The sequence below is a fragment of the Strongylocentrotus purpuratus genome, unplaced genomic scaffold (assembly GCF_000002235.5).
Source record: "Strongylocentrotus purpuratus isolate Spur 01 unplaced genomic scaffold, Spur_5.0 spur5_scaffold_12, whole genome shotgun sequence".
NCBI lineage: Eukaryota > Metazoa > Echinodermata > Echinoidea > Camarodonta > Strongylocentrotidae > Strongylocentrotus > Strongylocentrotus purpuratus.
The window spans coordinates 8,595,782-8,618,928 of NW_022145597.1; the positions used below are offsets into that span (position 1 = coordinate 8,595,782).

At 37.1% G+C, this 23,147-nt stretch overlaps 2 long non-coding RNA genes across 2 annotated transcripts; one reads left to right on the plus strand and one right to left on the minus strand.

Annotated features, from left to right (window-relative positions):
* Positions 1-385: 385 nt before the first annotated feature.
* LOC115922607 lies at positions 386-3,491 on the plus strand. The gene is made up of 2 exons (XR_004063504.1): positions 386-849; positions 1,878-3,491. It is a non-coding gene; the product is annotated as an uncharacterized LOC115922607 (long non-coding RNA).
* A 2,079-nt stretch (positions 3,492-5,570) lies between these two features.
* On the minus strand, positions 5,571-9,117 carry LOC115922606. The gene is made up of 3 exons (XR_004063503.1): positions 8,156-9,117; positions 7,239-7,383; positions 5,571-5,872 (listed from the first exon to the last, which is right to left on the minus strand). It is a non-coding gene; the product is annotated as an uncharacterized LOC115922606 (long non-coding RNA).
* Between the last annotated feature and the right edge of the window lie 14,030 nt (positions 9,118-23,147).

Below are 23,147 nucleotides of genomic sequence, written 5' to 3' on the forward strand. Positions count from 1 at the left end.
CTCTTCTTCGATTATGAATAATGATCCTGATGAATAGCGATCGGCCCTCATTCCGTATTATGAATAGCGACCCTCATTTTGTGTTATGAATAGCGACCCTCTTGTCGTTTATGAATAGCGACCGTTTTCTAGTATTATGAATAGAAACTCTTTTCTCAAATTATGAAAAGCAGCCTTATGAATAGCGGCCCTTATCAATAGCGGTCCTTATCAATAGCAACGTTGACCTGATTTTTCGGTCTAGGTTGGTGATTATTAAGAATGTAAGACTACTTCAGTTTAGGTCAGGATTGGGTTAGCATGGTTTGGGTTAGACAGAAATAACCGTCTGGTATGGGTCATTCTTTAATAAAAACAGACTTTTGCCAACATTTCCCATGTAGACAGTACTTTTTACAGCTCGCACAATGGGGGTAGATTGATCGATTGCTACCAATTTTGTACTACTTCTGGAAGTTCTGGTACAAAAAATTTCTCCCCCATTTTTCTTGATTTAGATCTAATTGAAATAGAAAAATCAGACAGAAGAAAAATTATCAAAGCTTTGATAAAAAAATACATATTTCTTTTCTATGTAAAGTTTTTAAAATTTAAATTACGTAATTCCAAAGGCGAAATTTATGGAATTGCTTTATACGAGTTATCCAATTTTTATCTCAGAACCAGTGAAACGGTATGTTTATGAATTCAACTGTAATCTATGACAAGACCCGGCCAGGTCAACTTGGCAAATAATTAATTTTTTTGAAAATTTTCATTTGTTTTCCAGCAATAGATAGTTGGAAGTTTCTCACAGAAATCCTGGCATGACCTTTAGCTGCATTCTGGTGAAGAGTGCTGTGTGATCTGGTAAGTAATTCAGTTTGACCTTTTTTTCTTCTTTATGTCTTCTTTATGTCTTGTTTGTTCAACAAAAGAATAATTGTGATAGCAGAGTGATTTACAGAGTCATTATTTAATTGTCATGATTCTCTGAAGATTTTTTTGTCTTGTCTGCATAGCTAGAGTGAGACATAGGTACCGCGGCATCAAAAATTAAAAATCACTCTCATTTCAAAAGGTTATGTCCAAATTTGATGAAAATTGCACATAGCAATAGGCCATTTTCGTAATGTAACCAAATTTAATGCATAAGTCTTTGTGAAGTGCCTCAGTACAAGTTATTTCATTCACCTTATAAGAATGATAGTATTTCAATAGTCAGGAGACAAACTGCATATATTTAGTGTTGCTAGGTAGGTCAAGCCATAATGTTTGTCCAACCTGGCAACAACTAATGTGTTCAGTTCGGATTCTGTCTATTGAAATACTATTATTCTTTTCAGGTGAATGAAATAACATGTATTGAGGCACTTCACAAAGACTTATGCATTAAATTTGGTTACATTACAAAAATGGCCTATTATCAAGCATCACTTTATTATGTGGAAGAAATTTGATGAAACTTGTCATAATTAAGGATCATACATGTAGATTATGTGGAAGAATTTTCATATCCAAGGTCGTGGTCAAAGGTAAATTATAGTCACTTGTGTTATATTTTGCTTAAAACAATAACCTTTGTTAAATTCTCATTTCAAAAGTATATGTCCAAATTTCATTAAACCTGCATCCAAAAATTATGAGGAAGACTTTCATCACCAAGATCAAAAATCAATTATGTTTTAGTGAATGAATAGTGTTGCCATCCAGTGGTTGGTCATTTCACCTGTTTTTAGTCAACTTGGCCGAATGCTACCAAATTTCTTATAGATATCAATTGGAAGTGTTCATACTTAATAGGCAAATTGCGAGGTGCAGGCAAGACATCACATGCAGTTTGATTTTTTGTCTATTTTATTTATGCCTATATCTATATCTTTTTATTTTATTTTCAGGTGGAGATGTCCTGAACTTGCTTTGTGCTGCAATCTCTTGTACATGTACCACCAGATTCCAGGAATGTGATAACTCAACTTTACTTATAGAGGTGTTGTGGTCTGGTGGATAAGTCATCCGACTGCACATCACAAGGTACAGGGTTCAAGTTCTGCTGCAGCACTAATGTCCTTTGGCGAGATGTTAATCTACATTTGTCACTCTCCACCCAGGTGTTAAATGGGTACCCGGTAGGATGCAAAAGTTAATGTAGTTGGATGAGCAAGTGTGCGTTTGTAAAATGGGGACTGGGCGGAATGCTCACCAGGGAGTGGAGAACGTGCATACATTGTGTGCGGGCAAGCCTAAATCCGATGACTAGGTAATGATATATATATCTGTAAAGCGCTTAGACACATCGTTTTATTGATGTATCATGCGCTATATAAAAGCAGAATATTATTATTACACCTGTAAGAACATCAAGATTTCAAGGTTAAGAATTTCATAATTATAAATAGCAAAGTGATGAATGAAAAATATAAAAGATTCAGCCTAATTTAATTGTCAATAAATTGATGCAAATGAATGTAAAACCTTTCATGATTCTATGGTTACAACGATGGAGCATGCTTGCATGTTGTAATTATGATTCATATCCAAGTTATTTTGATTATCTTTTGCTATTTGCCCACTATTGTAAAATAGAATATTTCAAGCTGTCACATCTGGTTAAAGCTACAATAGCTGACAGTTGGGCAAGGATGTTCAATTTGTTTGGTGCCAATGGGTGCCGGCTTAATGGGCTTATGTATAGTGTTGGGTTCATGATCATACATCGTGTTGAGCCCTTACTGTGTTGAACATTACCTCTTTAAGTGGTTATTTATATTAGGTATTGAAGATCAGTACAAGTTCAAGGCAAAGTTACCAAAAGGGGCATTGACAAGGGGCATTTAATAACAATTAGTGAACTGGCGGCATTGTATTAGAGAGTTTTTTGAAATCGTGATACTGTTTCTAAAACTTTTGATGAAGGAATAACGCACTGTAAATACAAATAATTTCAAAAAACATATCTTCACTTAAAATATATGTGTGAATAGTGTTAAATGGTTTCATGAAAACCATTGTTCTTGTGCATTACCTATTGGACAATATGAGGTATAGTATACCAGGTCAGCAGCTGATTTGAACTGGAAAAGTTAAACTTTCTGGCTTGTTATTTCAGCTCACTGCTTGTGAAATCATGAACATTGTTACCAGTTCACTTTAATGCAGAGCTTTATTTGACCTTTACTCAAATCGTTTTGAATCTCATGATAATATTATGTAACTTGTGCTGAATTCATGATGTAGCCCAAGAAAATAAGTACACTGAATGGCGCATGATTTGAATTGAATTTATTTTATTCATCAAATATGTGTAACACTCAAAAATTGTCCTGTTACTTTACCTAAATATATAGGATTATGATGTGTTTTAGATTATCTCGCACTACAATCGTCAGTGGTATCAATGCCACAGTTGTTATAACTCAAAGAGTTGTAATTTGTGATAATTGATTATTAAATAAGCTTTATCTAGTGTGTTTAATATTGATGTCAAATAAAGTTTAGATGTGAAAATATAATTTAGTTGTGTTTAGTTATTATTTGATAACATATATATACAATGTTTCAACATAATTGTAGTAATCTACCTGTCATACTTCAGGAAAAGGGGTTACAATCTTCAGTTCAGGATTATTTCCTATACTAGAAGTAGCTAGATGCTACATGTCAAGCCCGATATCAATAATGTGTTTAGTTTATGGTTAAATTTAGTTCATATAAATCAAGGTCTTTGAAGAGAGATGGTATACAATCAGGTAGGAGTGTTGGAAATGGAATTATATCATGAAAATACCCAAATTACGAGGGTGTGTGAGCGAAAATTGATTCAGAAAAGTGAAAGAGAAATCAGAAAGAGGATAAAGAATGTAATGAAGTGGTATGATCGAGAGGCCAAGCAGTATGCAATGATTCAATGAGTGGTTGAATTCAACTCCATATAAAGATGAATTATATAGAAAACGATTGGGGAAACAAGATGTGATGGGGGGGGGGGGGGGAGGTAGGGCGGCTAATTAGACAAATTGAAACGGAAACAATATTATAAGGAACAAAATTTGAAGGGAGATCACTATTAAGGAAATGTTTATGAAGTCCTGATATTTCCTGAATTATTCATTTATCAATTAAAGTCTCATTAAGAAAAATGAAAGTAGTAGGCCAAAACCAAATTACTCGATAGGTAAGCTCGAACAGTTCAACATTAAAAGTTCGATGACCCGCATTGGGCGCGTGTACTAAACGAGCAAGAACGGTTGCATGAACCGACGAATCCATGCGCATTCAGCGCTTTTGTGCTGCGCGTATTCACTTTCGGTTTTATGAACCGTCGAATGCGCTCCGTTTGCCACTTTCGGTGGAAAAGGCGTAGTGCGGAATTACATCATTATTCTTATTTTATCATTACTCGACGATCGTTCAAAATTATGAATAGTTTTTTATATGGTGATTATAAGCTGGTTTCAGGCATTCACACTATCTAAAAATTATCAATAGCAATTATCGTACATTGCGCTATAGCGCTGTTGGAAAATGTCAAACTTTTAAACGCGTTTATCTCGAAAGTAAGATTTAGAATTCAGTGGACGGATTCGACGGTTCATGTAAATGAGTCTCTTTTGCACAAAAAAATCCCTAAACATGGGTCCAACTTTTAACAAGAATACTATTACAAAATTTCCAAACTTTCCTACAACCGAAAATTGTGAAAAATGGGTCTGTTTTCTAGAAAAATGCCACCTAATAATGGATAGGGTTTAGAGGCGTGAGTGGTACACCCCCGTCCAGACCAAATCTGAATACCCCCCCCCCCCCCTCCCCCTCCCCCTCCGGGCCACATCACTGACGAAGGCTGTAGCTGAACATAACATTGTGGTGGTTAATATTCTGTACTGAGATTAAAAGTTTAACTTTCAAAGTAAATTATACACATGTATGTACTTCCAACACCAAATAACTCTCATATCTGTAAAGGCATAGTGTAATACAGTCAACTTGGGGCTTTAGTTCACTGTTGAAACCTAGAGCAAAAGTAAATTTAATTTGATAAATTATATTGTGTCATACAAGTCGACTGAGGATTTCATTGCAAAGAGGAAAAACAAAAAATCAAGAAGCAAATGACAAAGTGGCAAAATATTGATAGGTTTTTTTCTGCGTTTCGTAATGTGTGAAATTACTAATGGTGCAAAGATTTCAAAGAAATATGGGTTTTTAATTTCATGTTGTGTCTTGTGATGTATTTCATTCTGTCAAAAAATGTTTTAATGACATATCATGTTATAATGAATTACACCATCTATCTAAAGTTGAAGTAATAAATGTGTTCAACAGCATTATTGTTTATTTTGTATAACAAATGTAACACATATTTTGTATTATGTTTACGTTGATGTTCTAAAGAATAAAACCTATAAAGGGATTGGGTAACTTTGTCTCAGATTCTGAAATAAAAATCCTGGATTTAGCTCATGCTGCAATGATAATTATAAACCTTTAGGGTCAGTCAGGAACCCCATGACTTTTTCAAGTCGATCTGTCTGATTATCAAGATATTTATGATTGGAAATTGAAATTTCAAAAACCATTTTCTTTCCGGTTTTTATAACAATACAGTCTATTGGAAAAAAATGAGTATGGTATAACTGGTCACTCAAAGATTTTTACTCTTTTGAGGCACTTCATGGTAATTTTGAAGCGCAATTTTTTTAGGGCTTCAATATTATACCATATCACAAACACTGATACCATGCATCTCAGATTTAACATTGTTAAACGATCGATGCCTTTAAGATCTATGAACCCACCTCAACAAGGTCACCACCTACAAGGTTAAGACCTTGACATCCTCTGATTATCTCCATAGCTTGGATGGATGTCAGACCACCAATCTCAGGAGTACCTAAAACCAGATCGATAACGATGTTCATAATAATAATCTGGATTTATTAAGCGATTAATACGAAATACCGTCTCTAAGCGCTTGCAGATGCTATTACCCGTCATTGGTTTCATTCGCCCGCCATGTGCACCATCTCCACTCCCTGGGGAGTAGTCCTACCATATGGTCACCGTGAGGGCGTATTGCAATTGCTATTAAACACAAGGGGTGGTATTCTCAAAAGCGGACTAAATTTAGTCCATGGTTTAATCCACCTACTAAGTATGGAATGCCAAATGTCCATATGAATATATTTTTGAATAATTTGATATGTCCCTGAACTACCATGATAACATAATTATATCATAGATATATTATTGTTTATCAATTAAGTTATTACATTTTATTTTACTTAAGTCACAGATTAAATTATGGACATACAGTATATGGACACTTGGCATTCCAGACTTAGTCGGTGGGATAAACCATGGACTAAAGTTATTCCGCTTTCGAGAATAACACTCAAAGGCTTTTGACATCCTACCAGGTCCCCATATATCTCCTGGGTATGGAGTGATGAATGTAGATTAATGCGTTGCCAATATCAGACGCGCGCAAGGCAAGCTCAACTTGATCCTCCTTTGTGAATTCGGGCCAATGTAGGTGCTTTCAAATAATCTGTTAACCTTATATTTGAACGAGGCTTAAGACGGGATTGTAGCTAGCCTAAAGTTAAGTGTCTTTTGAGATTAAGGGCCATAATCATTTGGCTTGATTTGAATTACTTCATGTCTTTACATCATTAAACCATTGCGTACTGGTACCGGATGGTCACCGAATTAAGCCTATAGGAAGTGGAGAACTCAGTAGTCGATGGGTTTAAAGCCCCACCGCACGACCTATAGCTACTTGCATGCGCCCTCTATAAAGCAAACAATGCCTAATGGGTGCCTGTTGGTCCCCCATGATCCCCTTTTTCTTATGTTAATCGAGAGCTGATTTGATGAGATAACCACCTGTCAGTGACCTTACAGGGAGGTCTAATCCCCCCTAGCCAAACTAGTACAGACAGGCTTTAATGCTTTGTTTTTGTTAGCTGGTTTGTTTATGAAATGTTATATATTTTAATTACCTTCATGCTATATTTTGCAGGTCCTTTGGGTGCACCAGTTGGTCGGGAAGAGGGACCAATACGGTTTCAGTGATTAAGTTTGCTTTCCTCTTCCCTGGCAGCCAACTGATACACTCAGAGGACCTCCAGGAGGATTGTGCATTTATAATTGACATTCTCTTAATGTTTGTTTACCTATATTTACATTGTCATATTTCTTGTGAATTGCCGAATAAATAATAAATAAATAATAAATAAATAAACAAGATGTCATACCTGTCCCAGGGCATAGTCCTGGGTCTATACCATCGATATCAAAGGACAGATAGACCGGTCCATCTCCCATCATGGCCCTGACTTCCTCCATCAGTGGGTTCATCGACTTGTGCCAACATTCTTCCGCAGGAACAATTCTGAAGCCCTGAAAAAAAAAGATTTTGAAGAAATAGTAATTAAAGGGATTGGGTGAATACCCAATTATAAGCATTATAAGAAAACTTTATTGTAATGAGTAATTATGTGTTTTTTAAAAATCCAATTCATACTTTTACTACTTTACTAGTTCTACATGTAGAATTATATTGAGATTAGGTTGAGATACAATCTACTGGAATAAAAATTAGTTAGTTTCAAATGTAATCTGGCCTTATTTTATTTTATTTTATTTTATTATTAATTTTTTTTTTTTTTTTTTTTTTTGGGGGGGGGGGGGGGGCTTTTGGTGCTTTTATATTGCAAAAATCTAAATTCAAGATTCAAAATAAAAGGATGAAATGTCAGCATGAAGAAGCATAACATTCAAAAAATAACTTCTGATCTATATCTCCAGATTTATGCGGATTTCAAGGATCGAATTAGGACGTTGAAATGTTTTTAGCTTTAGTACAAAGTAAACAGAAAATTGAATTTGTCATAGCTAAAATAGAGGGCAAATTAGGGGGTCATCTGGAAGTGGTCTCTGTTTTCTCATGATTTATCCTCCTCGCTTTTTACAATAATTAGCCACACTTGTGTATTGAGTGATTTACTATGCTAGAGACTGCATGGAGACTGAATTATGCAATTTAGCCCCTTTCAGTTGTTTTTATTTGGCTACTTAATCAAATCTCATTTTAAATTGTTTAACATGTTATTTGATGATTTGTTTGCATGTTTTTCTTTAAATAATTAACCTACTTCTGATGATTTCTTACCGATAGAGTTGTTATTTCTCAAGAGAACCGACTCTGTGCGGATTTGTCTCGGTCCAAACCTAGTTCCTGATTTATTGGAAGTTCCAATATCCAGACACACATAGGAGCATCACTATCCTGACTGTGTAGTAAAACAGGCAACACTGGCACCAGTACATTGATTAACGCAACTTTACTATAATACTACAGTACGATGCTGTTAAAAGCACTTATAATCAATTACATGGGATATAACCCATCACTAATAAATAAACAATGGAACTTACAAGTTTCGTTTGTGTAAATTTCCTTGGTTTCCAGACATCTGGCCTACTTGTTTGCTTATACTAGTTATAGCCCATCCGCAATTCAGCTAACGTGCGCCATTTTCGGATTTTATGACCCTTATTTTTACGGCCGCTACGTCCGAATATATGTATGTTGATATGGACGCGATCGGTTGTGTACACTAGCTCAGCGGTAGGCTATTGCGTACGAGCGTTTTTAGAGTTTGGTATTAAATACGTATACATGACTCTGCAGCGTTGCTTTTTGTCAAATAGCGCCGTTTACGACAGATCTGTCCCCGAAAGCACTTTGAGCAATTCGTAATAAGTACATTAAAATAGAATTTGTAAAGAAATTAATGACTTTTTAAAATCATAATTCTTTCAGGATAGGGAAAGAAGTCATAAATATCATTTTAGCCCAACTGAGCCGACAGGGGTGGCGGAGCATTACTATATAATTCCAAAGTATAATATTCAATTTAAGAATTGTGGGGTCTTAATAATAATAATAATCGGCATTTCTATAGTCTATCTTGAAATTCTATTCCGAGGCGCATTTATTATTACCCCATCTTTACCCTAGCTACCATTACAGTGCGAACAATCAAATAAATTAAAGAAACAGTTGCTCTGTCTCTAACTTACTTTGAATTAGGGGCGCATATTGTAGAGAAAGGAAAGGGGGCACTCAGTTATCACTGGAAGGGAAAGTTTACTTATTACAAGGAAAAGGGGGTAAAGGGGGGGGGGGGGGGGGGGGGGGGTAAGAGTAAGAGGACACATTTTTTTTTTTTTTTTTTTGGTCTCGAAATTTGAAAATTTGACATTTTGCTCCGTTGGGGGGGGGGTAAGGTCAGCTTTTTTAGGTCAACCATGGGAATTTTTTTTTTTTTTTTTTTTTTTTTTTTTTTTAATAAAAATAAAATTAAAATAAAAAATAAAATCCAAAAGGGGGGGGGGGGGGTTAGAGAAATTTAGGGGGGTTTACACGAAAAAAATTACCAAAGGGGGGGGGGGTTAACCCCCCAAACACCCCCCCCCCCCTGTGTACGCGCCTGTCACAGCCTATCTATCCAGTGAATTCCTAATTTGAGTGCACTGTATATTCTGTTGCATAATCGTCCCTTTCTTCTCATTTTTTTCTCTCTCATAATCGTAACTTTCTCATAAATTAGTAGATTTGTTATTTATTTCTTCCAAATTCGTACAGTGTTTATTATTTTGTTTGACTTTTATTTGTCATTGAATTAAGAAAGTAAAGTAAACTAAACTGAGCAATGATGAAAATTATTAAAAATTGTAATTCCTGACAGATCTATCATGCACGTACTCAGCAACTGACAGCTCTCTTTTCCACATACCCTCTGGAATCAACTGCCCCGGAACATCCGTACAGCACTCGCACTTGTCTAGACACTTGAAGAAGCACTTGAAGCAGTATTTTTCAAACCTTTATAGCATCATGCATGTGAAGCGCTGTGTCTTGTGTGAGAGCGTAACTTATAGATATTATCATTATTATCATTAACATTAACTAGTCATGCTTTCTAAGTTATTTATATACATACTAGTAGGCCTATATGTAAATGTATGATTTGTGTGTGTATCGTAATACAAGAATGAGCTCATGTCACATTTTTAAAAAGTTGGTCAGGGAGTAAATAAGTTATCTCATATTCGCATTATCATGTACAATATCGAATTGTTATACGAAACAATATGGGTAATGAGGAAAATTAATGAAATGTGATTTTTTAATTGTTGTCACTGGCGTACCTATGGGGGGGGGGCAGGGGGGGCAGAGTGCCCCCCCTGACGGGCTCCAGGGGAAAAAAAGAAAAAGGGGAAAGAAAAGAAAAGAAAGGAAAAGGAAAGAAAAAGAAAAAAGGAAAAGGGAAGAAAAAAGGGAAGAAAAAAGGAAAGAAAGAGAAAAAAGGGAAAAAAAAGGAAGAAGAAGAGAAAAGGAAGAAAAAGGGAAAAGGAAAGGAATAAATATGGGGGATTTTTTTTTTTAAAAGACCATGGCCGTACGCACCAGGGGGGGGGGGGGCAGTTGACCCCAGATATTTTGAAAACGTACATTTTTTTTTCCTGAAAATGTAGTGTAGGCCTATACCAAATCCTTCAATTCTACTTTTGAAAATGCAAAAGTACCCTCATGACCAGTTCGGTCGCTCGAACTCCCTTCACTCCTTTTGCTTTTGAGATTCTTCGAAAACTTTTAACGCATCTTTCCCCTCCCCCACCAGAAAAATATTCCGCATACGGCCCTGAAAAATTAAAACAAATGAAAATAGGAAAATATAAGTGATATAACAAATTTGAAACTCTTCGCTGGCGCGAACTGCTTGCTAGCCTATTTTGTATTAAATGTTTTCACTTGCTCGTCCCCCTGAAAAAAGAAAAGGATTAGTATTGCCTAGAATACAATTGTGCCTGCCCCGACCTGCAACCATGGCAACAATAACACACAATATATGTACCAAATGTTACTAAAAGAGACTAATTCATTTTTCTCGCTCGCGAATAAAATGAATAGACATTGCTTTGGAAACAATTGTGCCCACCCTTGACCTGCAACAATATCATTAAAAATGGAAGATTTTTTTCGCCCTCCCGCCAAAAAGGAATTGAATCGCGTTAAACGCGTCCATCCTGACCTGCACCAATAAAAACAAGTTTATTTATTAATTTCTATTAAAAGATATATTTTTTTTTTTGCTTGCTCGCTATGCTCGCTCGCCAAAATGGAATTGACACCGCTAACGTGCCCGCCCCAACCTGCAACAACCAGTTAATAATTATGTACCAAACGTTATTCAAAGAAGTTTTGGTGTGCTAGTGCTCGCCAAAACGGAATTAACATCACCTTAGACATGATTGTGTAAGCCCTGCCCTGCAACAAAAAAATCTGAAATTTATGAACCAATTATCATTACAAAAATTTTGCTCGCTCGCTACGCTCGCTCGCCAAAATAGAAATAACACCGCTTTTAATAATCACGTCCCTGACATGGAACAATGAACCAAAGTTTATATACCATATTTTCCCTATAAAAGAGAAGTGATTTTTTTTTGCTCGCTCGCTCGCCAAAATAGAAATAACACCGCTTTTAATAATCACGTCCCTGACATGGAACAATGAACCCAAGTTTTATGTACCATATTTTTCCTATAAAAGAAAAGTGATTTTTTCGCTCGCTACGCTCGCTAGCTCGTGGAATTATGTGCCCACCACTAACCTGCTACAATATCATTAAAAAGAGAAATGTAGGGGGTTGCCTACCCGCCAAAATGGGATTGACATTGCCTTAAACACGATTGTGCCCGCCCCCTACCTGCAACAATGAAACAAATTGTATATAGCAATTCATTGAGAGAAAGATGTATTTTCGCTCGCTAGCTAAAATGGGTATAAAATCACCCTAAACACAATATTGTTCCCGCGCCCTGCATGGGACAATTGAACCAAGTTTAAGTGGCAATTATTAAAAAAGAAGTGATTTTTTCTTGCTCGCTACACTCGTTTGCAAAAAAATGAAATTAACGTCGCTAACAAGTGAATGTTCCCACCCCCAACTTGCAACAATACCAGTTTATATACCAAACGTTACTTAAAGATTTTTTTTTTGCTCGCTCGCTCGCCAGAAGTGAAAATTAGCATCGCCTTTTTTGTTTGTTTCGGTCGCTTGCCCCCCCTGACGGAGTACCCCAGGTACGCCACTGATTGTTGTGGTGTATTTGTTATTGTTGTAAATGCTGAATACCGTTTTCATTGTAAGATAATGGCAATTCGGTTTTGCCGCCGCGATGTATTATGTTATCGTTCTGTTATATTTTGTGTGCATTGAATGAAAAATGAAGTAACTTTCAAAACACCAACAAATATCCAAATAAGCTTCCTCTCAGTTTAAACAATATAATAAATTATTTCGCTACTTTAAAGAAAATCCCATATATTTTTAAGTCGCATCGTGAAGGGTAAGATTGTATTATCTTCTCGAATTTACTGAACAATCTATCTGTAATCGACCAATAAATTTCAGAGAAGTAACATGTACTTGTATAAGTTTTATCTTTCTAATTTTTTTTTAAAATTAGAAACAATCATATTATGAAAAGAGGTAAGATTTTTTTTTGTTGAACTTTACAAGCAACAGTTTACAATAACGGTTCTTGAATCACTTCGGTCGAAGCAACGACTTGACCTTGATCAGGACTAGTTTTCTTTTTCGAAGGGGGCCGGTGTTTGCAAACCACCTTCTTGTATTGTATTGATATTCATATTGGAGGGTTAAATGGCTTTTGTCTATTTTACATGATGGGACATAATTATTTGTCAGGTGGTGGGGCAGTTATATTTGGTTAGCGTCAGTGTTCATTTGCGAATCCGAATGGATTGATCATGATTTTTCCGACTCCTTTGTTTACTGTCTTTAGTTGGTGATGATTATATTATATGCCAACTGATATATCAGTTCTGGTATCATAATGGCTGGTATAAACAACCACATGATATTTAAAAAATAGAATGTGTGTTCACCAGGTTACTGACCAAGGCTGAGAGGAGAGCAATCGATAAAGCAATATCAAGAGGTAGAGAGAGGGTGAGAGCGAGAGAGAGAGAGAGAGAGAAACCCTTGAGCATTTTGAAGTGCGATAGGGATCACCATTTAAGTTGTTGACAATGTAAAATAAATCAAATTGCGCTCAGTTGTGATGGAAAATTCACAATGTAAACATTTATTTCTATAGAGAAGCCAAAACATCAACGTGTAGACTTCCAAATGTGTTTAATACACCGTCACACCTTTTTGAAGGAAAAAAACATTTACATTTCAAATTTGATCTATTTTGTACATAGTGTTTACAAAAAGTACACAAATACAATGAACAGTTTCTATTCTACTATAGAAACAAAAATATAAATGTAAATACCTGAGGAACACATGTACAAAAATACCTATGTCAATGACACCCATCAGTTGGTGACTTGTGTTTAAAAAAAAAAAAAAAAATTGCTTTCTCTTTTTTTCCACAGACAAAGCACACCAGTCAATACCATTAAAACCTTACTTATTGCAACAAATTACAACATGTACATGAAAGCATCCACATTTTGAACACGTATTTTTTGCTTTTATCTAGTATACAAACAAAATAGTCTTCTTTAATATGTGTTTTTACATTAGCAAGCTGACGTAACCGAAACTTATAGACAACCAGATTCCAGACTAGATTTCAATTCGGAGTCGGGATCCAAAAAAATACCGCGTCCAATCTATAAAAAAGAAGAAGCTTATAGGCCTTTTTTTTTGGTTACGCATGCGAATGCAGCCATCAATTTATATTTGACCGAGACCCCTGGGCAAATCCCTTTGTCAAGCGTCATTATTTCTGAGATAAGGAGAGTATAATGTTCAATAATTTGCTTTACAATCATGTACATCGGACTGTAAAAGCTCTCATGAACATGCATAATGCTTTTATTAACTTCAACAATAAGTCTTCTTGAAATGAACAATTCGTGACGTGTATGGCTAGCATTATTCTAAACTGTAACATAAAGACTATTATTTTCACCATACATTTTGTCATCATTTTTCATTACGGTTATGACGTTTCGGAAAGAATTTATCTCTGATTTCTAGATTATTATTTTTTTGCCCACCCGGTAATAAAAGAACACGTAAATCATTTAATAGTATATATGAATAAAATAAGTACGATAGCGACTTTTCATTTCCCATTACTTTATTTTATGGACTATCTCCATAATTTCTCCATGATAAATATTCCGAGGAAAGAAACTTGATTCTATATAGACAAACAAAGAGTGTAAAGTTTTAGTGGTTGTATTTATTTATTTCTGATAATGGGTACGTCGCACATTATTACCAATTTGATGGTCTTCCATGAAGCCCTGTTTGGTAAAAATAAAAAAAATAACAGCAGCAAAAACAAAATAGATAAATACACAAGCATATAAACAGGTAAAATACAAATTAATTGGTATCCTCATGAAATAACTAACCATTCAAGAATTATCCTTGGATCATATACAAAAAATGTGTTAAAGGAATTTTCAATTTTATTAGAAAATACATTTAACAAAATGAAAATAAAATAAAGAATAGATAATAACCACGTATTTAAAAGAATGAAGACAAAAAATATTGAAAATATTGAAAACGAACATTTGTTATAATCTGATATAGCTTTATAGACACGGGCAGTGGCGTACGCATGATTTTTTCAAGGGGGGGGGGGGTTAACATTTTGAAATCGGGCTGAAAATTTCGCAACGTGGTGGTTGTCCTAGGGGTAATTTTTAAGGTTGGTGGTAATCATCCTATAGGGGTAATTGTCCTGATACGAAACATCTGACCACAAGGCCTTCAACTCGTTATTTTTATCACCGACCCACCCAAGCCGTCGTCATAAACGTGATAATAGGGACTTTTATATTTGCACGTTGACAGCTTTGACTGCAACGTGTGACGTCATTTTAAGGCACTGCGCATGCGTCACGTCGTCTCAGTCAGCGATCGAGAATGCGTCAACCTTGATTTTCCTAAATCTAGTACGGTACTAGTATATATGCCGCGTGCGCATACAATATACAGTTCCCCAGGTAGACAAAGGAACATCCCTTCCCTGCTATTCACCTGTTAAACACATTTTTACATAATAGCAGTGAAGGGATGTTCTACCACAGCAATATGCCATTTTCGTAATGTAACCAAATGAATGCATAGGTCTTTGTGAAGTGCCTCAATACAAACTATTTCATTCACCTGATAAGAATAATAGTATTTCAATAGACAGAATCCTAACTGCATACATCATTGTTGCCAGGTTTGACAAACATTATGGCTTGACCTACCTAGCAACACTTAATATTATGCAGTTGCATTCTGACTATTGAAATACTATTATTCCTATCAGGTGAATGAAATAATTTGTATTGTGCACTTCACAAAGACCTACGCATTAAATTTGGTTACATTACGAAAATGGCCTATTGTTGAGGGTAGAATGAGGAACTGTATATTTTGTCCTCTTTCTTTGTCTGTTATGTTCATAGTGTTACTTCCTGCATGCATGTATATCGTCGAAAGCAATCTAAAATATTTCTAATTGTAGTCAACATGGGCAGTTGAGTACGTCAACACGCATGATCAGTCGGCGTTCGTCGTGTTCTCGTCCACTCAATCTAAAAGTCCCTACTAGTACTTGGCTAGGTCGTGATATAAACATAATGCGGTCTGCCTTTTGGTCCGGCATGGATATAATTAGGCGAATGCCTCTTTGTTGTTAGTATTGCCCATCGATATTTCATCTCTCTTACAATTCTCATAATAATTATATACCCACTTCTCATCACGACTCTTGACTGTTAAAGGTATTACAAAGTTTTGGTATGGGGTCATGAATTTGGTTCAAATTAACATATTTGAAGCATATGCGTTCTTACAATATTCATTAATCGTTGTCGCGGTTAAAATCGAGTCTAAAGTTATGAAATTATAAATAATAAACTCTTTATGTTGTATAGCTCCCTCTCAAGGTCAAGATATTAATTTAGCTATGAAACAATGTTTCTTGACTAAAATCGACCGATTAGCTATCCCCGCTTGGAAATTATTTATCACAACTACATATTCTGAGATTTTCATGGTCGCAGCTAATATTGTACGGCCATAGGCGCTATTTCAAATTTATCAAAATTTACCGGGAGCACCGGTAAATTTTTATATTCAATTTTTCTCAAAATCAGAAGTGTTTTAGGGGCTAATTTTTTTTAGTGCTTATAATACATCCACAGGGGCATCCAAATATAACAAAATTGTAAAGATTCCCTATCCACCCAATTTTCAAAATTTCCCAAGACTTTGTATTACGTTGCTTTACTGTACGATCCGACATAATGGTGCATAAAATAATCAGAACTTTAACGTTATGAACGACGTGTTATTTTGTTGTCTGTTCGCCTACTCCTGGCATCAATTCAATATGATGGTAACATGGTTGTAACGGACAATCATTTCTACAACTTTTTACAACTAAAACATTGAAAGAAAAAAAAAAAAAACATGTATGCATCTTACTACAGAAAGGTTCGTTGGCAGCAAACACATAATGAATTGAACGCAAGATTTCATCAGCAACTGAAAATCAACAACAAAAACTTATGCACAACTCTAGACTATTTTACATATTGTCAACTATAACAGCACGTTCACTATTCGCTACAAAAATATGAAGAAAAAAAATAAATATTTGTAATGTATAAAACATATTATGAATATATAAATCTACTGGAGAAACCAAGGGTCTAATGCTTTATCTTTTTTCATCTTTTCCGAAACTTGTATGTAAACGATTTTTTATGTGTGTGGGTGTGTTCAGTAAGAGGTTGGTTATTTGGTAAATTATTAATTGATGTGCTCTCCCACTAAAACACTCGCCCACTCTTCGTTGTCATTAACATGTGAAATTTTCTACCAAAAGATGGCGCTGTTTAAATTTGTTCTGGTACGGAATAAGAGGCCTAGGTGCTTTGAACCTGCGATAAAGCAATAAATGAAAACGTCTGCGAGATAAGACAGCTACTCGTCAGATATTGCGTAAGAGCTTTAGATCGCGTTTCAGTGTGGTGTCCGCAAAGTGCGCAATTTTGATGTTATTGCAAGCAAGAGGAGGGCATCATTGAGCCGTGTCTGTATCAGAAGGAGAAAAAAGTGCTTTAAAAGTGAGTTTACATTTTTTTTATTTCTATACTAACATTTAATTAACATACTTAAAGGGGCACGTTCCCGCCATTGTAGTTATCGCTGCTCTAGTCATCGCCATCTTGGTTCCGAAGATCGACTTCTAATTTGCATACAGCTGTCATCAAAGAACGCGCGGCCTGGCCTGCCTTCGTCAAGCGCAGCCAGCTGATCGCTGCCGATCCTGACGTCTCAAAAGTGGGCGGAAACAGCAGACGAATCTTAGAGCCGAACTGCGATTGGTATTACTTCGGCACATGTATGCGATAATCGGCATTGTGCGGGCATTCGGAACATGCCATCTGCGTAAGAGCCGTATTCTGTTGGTGTCAATAGGCAGCTAGCACCGTCCGCCAGCGGGTACGTATTTTGAACGCCCTCTGGAATACGGGGAACATGTCACTTTAACTGTTGTAAAATGTAAGACAAATATAACATAACCTATGTTATGTTGTATTTTGTCTTACATTTTATGATATTAAAAGTGGAAAAAATCCACCCCGTGCATACCACATACATGCAGTGCTAGAGGTCCATACGCATTAGCATGGACTCTCTATGCTTTGCTGGAGTGTATCCAGAGGAATACCAACGAAACAAGCATCCAGTCCTGAAAATACAAAGTCAAAATTTTCCTGTTAATTGGCTTTAAAAAATAATTTGAGGAGATACATCATAAATGTAAATGCTTTTTTAAAAGATGAAGGCCCTAATGTTAGCCATGTTCATCTTGAAAATCAATGTAATTTGAAGGACCCATGCATGGGGGCTACGCAAGTTTGAAGGCGACACTACTTTTACCCATCACCATGGTAACTGTCTGTATAGTCTGAGAGACACGCCCACATCATGATTCATGCCACTCACACTATCTGCTTCATCAAGTTTGTGGTGATATTTGTAAAATAAACAATAAGAATAATACTACAAAAATTTTGAATAATAACAATCAATAAGACTAGCAATGCAAATTACGGAAATTTGGTACAATAACAGAAAGCATCGGTTACCTTCAGCGGTCGTGATATGGTAGTCGCATCATCGTCGCAATGCCCCCAGCCCGCGGCATTTCCATACCAGACAGCGGTTCGTTGAACTTTCCCAGGCCAGTAGATCTGCGCAGGTACAGGGGCTGTTGTGTGGACAGGCACCTGCAGGCAGACTGCTGCTGAAGTACGCCATTATTGAGGGCAAATGAGCTCAATTGAGCTCCTATTTTTCTGACATGCCTCGACAGCATGGTTTATTTCATCTTAGTGCGTGTCTCACGCCTGTAAGAGAGAAATATCAATCTAAGAAGATATCTGAAAAGAGCTTAATGCACGCCCTTCGCACGCCCTTCGCTCAAAGTTTACAAATAGCCTTTCTTCAAGAGCGGATGGCAAAAACCAAATGATATTATATAATTAAAACAAATACCGTATTTAAAAAAAAAACGTATGGGGGGGGGGAGGGGTACTCACATATTAAGAAATACGGGGTGTGCCGCTCTAATGGGTCACTTTTCCACTAAAAATCCCTAAACATGGATCCCATTTAAACAAAAATATCCCTAAACATGGGTCCGTTTTTTCAAAATTTCCATGCAAACACCAACAAATTGTAAAACATGATATGGGCTTTACTTCGAGAAAAATCCCCCAAATGACTATTAATAAAGTTAGGGGTTTCGAGTGAGCGGCACACCCCCGTCCAAACTAAATCTGAGTACCCCCCCCCCCCCCTCCACCGGGGGGGGGGACTTTATTACAAGTGTAAGAATATTTGTATTGAGACTTTTGATATCTTTCTGAATGGGATTACAAATTTTAAAAAATATTGAATTGATGTGAACAGTCCAAAAGGTTCAAATGTATTGAACCTAATTGCATGACATGTATTGGACTGATATAAATTGATTTGAATTGAATAACTGATTTAAAAAGTAAATTAAATTGCATTGTAATCGAACTGAACTGAATGATTTGAATTGAGTATCTACGAGGAAACATGAATGATTTGATTTTGTACAATCGTTTGAATGTATATGGTATATAGTCAGCCACTACATTTAAAGCTTGTCAACACTAGTGTGGCTAGGAGGGATTAGACCACACACAGGGGGTCGCCAAAGGGGGGGGGGGTGCGACACCCCCCCCCCCCCACCTGTCAGGATATTGTCGGTAAAATTGCGCTGCCGTCGGGAAAAAGAGAAAAGGGGGAGGGAAAAAAAGAGAGGGAAAAAAGAGAGGGGAAGGGAAAGAAAAGAAAAAAAGAAAAGGAAAAGAAAAGAAAGAAAGGAAAAGAAAGGAAAGAAAGGAAAAGAAAGGAAAGAAAAGAGAAGAAAGAAAGAGAAAAAAGAAAAAGAGGGGGGAGAGGAAAGAAAGGAAAAGAAAGAAAAGAAAGAAAAGGAAAACAAGAAGAAAAAAGAGTGAAAGGGAAACAAAAGAAACGGGGATGAAAGAGAGGAGAGAGAGGGGAGGTAAGAGTCTGAGAGAGGAGGAGTGGAGTATAAGAGAGAGGGGGGTTGTTAGGTGGAGTCGTTTTGTCGAGGGAGCAAGAAAGACACGGGTAAATATGTTGCTGTGTCTGGTCAGCTGTGTCGGTATTCTTGCTCGATCCTCGTGTACTATATCAATGCAGAATTTAGAAGTCAGTGAGATGTATATTATCGGTCGGCCAACAACTTTTTTTTTCCTACGAACTGTGACTTTTTATCCGCTGTGACGACTTCGAGAGTGACTACAACTACAATACTGGTATTTTCTCGAAGTTTCACTTTCCCATAATATCAGCTAAAGAAATCAGAGGTTTAAAATTTTCGGGGAAATAAATTCAAATAAGGATTAAGAGTCAACAACGGTACGACGAATCGTCTTCGTTTCTCTATATTTTGATGAAACGCCGAAATTTCCGCGCTTCACGCGAGAGGGGGAAACTTCATTTAGACAAGTAGAGGACGGTACACGAATCGTCTTCTTTCTCTAATAATTTAATGAAACGTCAAAACTTCCGCGCGTCGCGCGGGAGGGGGAGAACTGAATTCAGATAAAGATTAAGAGTCGAGAACAGTACAACGAATCGTTTGCTTTCTCTCATAATTTAAGAAAACGTCAAAACTTCCGCGCTTCGCGCTAAAGGGGGAAACTGAACTCAGACAATTAGGGCTTATTAAAGGGAAAGTCCACCCCAAAATAAGTTTGTTTCGATAGAGGCAGAATAATAAGAAAATCAGGTGAGTGAAAGTTTGAGCAAATTCTGAATGAAAATAAGAAAGTTATGAATTAATGAAGTTGTGATCAATCAAATACAAATTGGCAACGCTGTGACTTATTATACGAGCTCTCCTTCATTTGCTCAGTGCATAATATTCCATAAAATCATGTTTTCTTCGTTATTGATGACGGAATATATATTTGTTCCTTGCAGGGGGAGTATAGAAACATATTTGCAATTATCATATTTAGGGTGCATGTATGGTTGAAATTTTTCTTGAGGAAAAATGAAAATTTTAGATTTTTTTAGTACTGAGCAAATGGAAGTTGAGCTCGCATGATACGTCATAGAGTTGCCAATTTGTGTTTGATTGATCACAACTTCAAAAATCCTAACTTCCTTATTTTTAATCGGAATTTGCTCAAACTTTCACTGACTTGTTTCTCTCATTTTTCTACTCCTATTAAAACTAACTTAATTTCAGGGTGGACTTTCCCTTTAAGAGTCGAAAACGGTACAACGAATCGTCTTCTTTCTCTAATAATTTAAGGAAACGTCAAAACTTCTGCGCTTCGCGCGGGAGCAGGGAAACTGAATTCAGACCAATTAGGAGTCGCGAACGGTACAACGAATCGTTTGCTTTCTCTAATAATTTAAGGAAACGTCAAAACTTCCGCGCTTCGCGCGGGACGGGGAGAACTGAATTCAGATAAGGATTAAGAGTCGAAAAAAATGCTTTCTCTCATAATTTAAGGTAACGTCAAAGCTTCCGCGCTTCGCGCGGGAAAAGGGAAACTGAATTCAGACCAATTAGGAGTCGAGAACAGTACAACGAATCGTTTGCTTTCTCTCATAATTTAAGGAAATGTCAAAGATTCCGCGTTTCGCACGGGAGGGGGAGAACTGAATTCAGATAAGGATTAAGAGTCGAGCACGGTTCAACGACTAAATCGTCTGCTTTCTCTAATAATTTAATAAAACACCAAAGCTTTCGCGCTTCGCGCGGGAGGGAGGAAACTTCATTCAGGCAACGATTAAGAGTCGAGAACGGTACAATAAATCGTCTTCTTTTCATAATAATTTAAGGAAACGTCTAAGCTTCCGCGCTTCGCACGGGAGGCCTATCACCACACCCCCCCCCCCTAATGAGCGCGCCTCGCGCGCCCTTTAAGTGATTCGCTTGCTCACTACCGCTCCTCAATAAAATAAGATCTTAGCCCCGCGCCTGCATTAAAATATGTAGCTATGATGCTGACTAAGTTGACGAAATAATTCATATATTTATGTCATCGAGGAAAATGACCATTTGCGCATACTCAAGTACTATAGATAGTCCATAGGAAAAACAATTTAGCCTTCGGCCCCGGGTTTATAGGGTTAAATTTGTAGATATTGGGACATTTAATTTTGTCGGTAATTGGTGGCTAGTTTTGTCGGTAATCGTTGGCCTCTACACCCCCCCCCCCCCCCCCCACTGAAAAAGGTCTAGCGACGCCCCTGGGCACATATACTCACAAGAGTTCTAACAAGTCAAGCTTATACAGAGCCTATAATAGTAATGTTGTGCATGTACCACCCACCCGATCGATCAAAACTCAAAACTCAGAAACTGAATTTAAAATAGCGAAATGGTAACCATCTAAAATTTACTAATTGTGATAAAATAATATCTATAAAGATTTATCAAGCAACAAAAATAAATAATATCATGTTCAAGAAAAGGATTTATACACTTTGTATTCTTCTTTCGTCTCCATCATCTGACCTCAAATGCTCTGCCAGGCTTTTGCACACTGAAGAGCCTTCTATTTTGCTGCCACTAGGTATTCCAGGCAGCATTGGTCAACTAGGAGTGGGCATCTTAATAAGTGCGACATAGATTGCATGGATGTTTTACACTCGCAGTCGATGTCTGTGTTATCAGTGTATCCCCATGTATGCATGTTGTATTTGCATTGCCCCACTCTTGTCTTCCAGTCACATATATGGCCAGGTGGCAGTTGTTCCTTCGTCGGGATTGGTAGCTTTTCATGGTGGTGGTTTTCACAACGTTTCTCTTCCCACAAGATCACTCTGGTTGAATGAGGAGATTGTGACAGTGGCTAGACTGTATATGAAGGAAGCTCTTCCTTGACTTCAGGCTGGTAGGGACCGGTTGATGGGAGTAAAGGGGATGGCGGGTGTCCTCAACTTGTCTGCTGCGTTCAGTCTAATTGCAACTGTTCTGCGGACATCGGATGGAGCAATGCCGGCCAGGATGTGCAAGCTGTCTACATTCATGGGCTGCAGCAAGTGATGCATCTGTAGCTGTCGTTGAGGGCTGCATCAACGTTCTTTGTATGGGATGAGCTTTCCCATACAGGGCAGGCATATTCTGCTGCAGAGTAGCACAACGCAAGAGCAGTTGACCTCAGCGTGGAGGAATTGGCACCCCAAGACGAGTTTGCCAGTTTGCGAAGGAGGTTGTTCCTTAATTGTCCCAACTTTACCCTTCACCTTTTGAACATGCTGTTTGCATGAAAGGGTTCGGTCAAGAGTGATTCCAAGGTAGACAGGATGATCGCAGTGCTTCAAAGAGACATCGTTCCATTTCAGGGACAGCTTCCTCCCAGCATTGTGGTTGCGGAGATGGAACAAGCTAACCTGGGTCTTGGCAGGGTTAGCCTTCATAATAGTTGTTGTTTTAGTAGTCTGTCAGGTTGTCTAGGGCTGATGAAAGAGTGGCTTCTATCTTGTCTTTATGGGCGGCCAAAC